Source organism: Chenopodium album, chromosome 21, assembly GCF_948465745.1.
Source record: "Chenopodium album chromosome 21, dcCheAlbu1.1, whole genome shotgun sequence".
NCBI lineage: Eukaryota > Viridiplantae > Streptophyta > Magnoliopsida > Caryophyllales > Amaranthaceae > Chenopodium > Chenopodium album.
In genome coordinates, this window is record NC_137854.1 from 23,503,608 (window position 1) to 23,506,332 (window position 2,725).

A 2,725-nucleotide genomic window follows, 5' to 3' on the forward strand; every position below is an offset into this window, starting at 1 on the left:
ACATAGACACCGTTCCCCGGCAATGGCGCCATTTTGACGTGGGAAAATTAGGTCGTTGGACTATTCCTCCTAAGTCAAACAAAATTGATAAACACTCAACAAACCTAAATACAAGTATAGTGGTAAGTTAAGGGTCGAAGCCAAAGGAACGATAATGTCTAAGTGCTTTCAATTATGTGCCTAATCTAGGTCGAACACGAAGGGTAAAAGTGGACACTAACAACTACTAAGACGAAGAAACAAAACAAACAAAATGCTAGGGATTAGGATTCACTATTAATAGAAATTAACAATGCAAATTAGTTTAGGAAGTTGACTAAGTCAAGCAATGTGAGGGAAGATCAATTATGCAACCAAAAGAGCATATCAAGCTATTCTCCTAGAGGTCTAACTAGCATCAACTACGATAAACTCTAGCTAGGAAACATCACAAGACACCTCAATCGTGTAAATGCAAGCCACAAATCAATGGTCCGTATCAATGTGAACTTACAACGCAATCTAGTGTGAATAACTAAGGTGATCATGCCTAAATCAAACACACACATGCACATAATCAATTAACCAATTTAATCACATCATCAACTCCATCAAAATCCCCAATCTACATTAATCCATTACATAATACAAGCTTCACCAAATCCCTAACCAAACAACTACTCTAGCAACATCCTCAATTCAACCAACAACTAAAGAAAACAACAATCAAAGAATCAACAATCAAAGAAGAACAATTACTCTAATCAAACATCAATCATCAAATCATCAAAATCCAATCAAAAATCAAACAATCAAAACATGAATACTAAACAAAACAATAAATGAGATAGAGTTTAGAAATGCTCATAGATAATAGAGTAGATCTCCAATACAATTGTCACCATTAAATCTTCAATCTTTCAATCACCATTGAAATTCTTCACTTTCTCTCTCTAAAATCTACTCCTAAAACTAACTCCTAGATCTAGAGAGAGAAGCTCTCAACTAAGCTAAGAATATGATCTAATTCTATAATGAAACTTGCTTACAAAAATTGGGTTCCAAAAGGTATATAAGGAGAGATAAAATCGTCAAAATTCGATCGGAAAAGACCCATGCCGACGCGGCCGCACTACAAAAGGATGTGCGCCCGCACCACCATTGTGTGCGGCCCTAGATCCTTCGTGTGCGGCCGCACCATCTGCGCGTGCGGTCGCACTCAGCTGGGTTTCTTCGAATCTTCAACTCTTCAAGCACTAGGAGTGCACACATGATTTATGATGGTGATGGGCACTAGGAGTGGAAGTAGCTAAAGATTAATATTAGAGGGCACACACTCCCTTTGAAGGGAGCATCGCAAGCGAGCACAAGAGAAGAGCCAAGACTTGGAACTTCCACTTTTTTGCATCTTGAGCTTCCCAAATGCCATGAGCTTGATCCAAAAGCTTCTTCCACCATAGTGGATCACCAAAATCAAGACCCGAACCTCGTCCAATACCTACAACCATGAAAATAGAGCAAATAAAGGAGAAAAGGCTAGAAAACCAACGAAATGCACAAAAGCTACAAAATAAGAGAGGAAAAGTAAAACTAAGCAACAAAGCATAAAACTAAGCACTTATTAAGCATGAAAGCTATGAAAAGAGGATAGAAAGGACTTAAATGCTCGTCAAATGTGTGCCATTTATGACACATATCATAGGAACCATGGTAAACATCTCGGAAATTTTTATTTCCGGGCGAAAAAAGGTCAAAAAATTCCAAAATTGAAGGCTATAATCCACGCTTTTAAAGGAATTTTGAGGTTACAGGGCCCGGTGGTGAAATGTCTTGACAGCCTATGGGATACATCTTAGGGTCATATAATGACGTTTGGAACCATATATGACCCTTATATGTTGCCATAAATGTCCGTGGTAGGCTTGAGGTCACGATATCGGTGCAAGTTTGGAACGGGTAAATGGACTGTTTAAAGGCATATTGGATGGTTCCACCCACTCTATTGGACTCCCGGAGAGTATTAGGAATTATGGTAAACATCTCAGCAATTTTTATTTCTGGGCGAAACAAGGTCAAAAAATTCCAAAATTGAAAGCTCCACGCTTTTTGAGGAATTTTGAGGTTACAGGGCCTTGTGACGATAAGTCTCGAGACCCTAGGGGATACATCTTATGGTCATATAATGACGTTTGGAACCATATATGACAATTATATGCAGCCATAAATGTCCGTGGTAGGCTTGAGGTCATGATATCGGTGCAAGTTTGGAACGGGTAAATTGAATGTTTAAAGGCATATTGGATGGTTCCACCCAGTCGATTGGACTCTCGGAGAGTATTAGGAACCATGGTAAACATCTCGGCAATTTTTCTTTTCGGGCGAAAAAAGGTCAAAAAATTCCAAAATTGAAGGCTATTATCCACGCTTTTTGAGGAATTTTGAGGTTGCGGGGCCCGGTGGCGAAAAGTCTTGAGACCCTAGGGGATACATTTTAGGGTCATATAATGACGTTTGGAACCATATATGACCATTATATGTTTTAAAAAATAGTTGTGGTAGGCTTCAGTTTACGAAATCTGTGCAAATTTGGAACGGTTAAATTGACCGTTTTAAGGCATATCAGATGGTTCCACCCACTCAATTGGACTCCCGGAGGGTATTCGGTACCATGGAAAACATCTCGGAAATTTTTATTTACGGGCGAAAAATGTTCAAAAAATTCCAAAATTGAAAGCTTATAATCCAC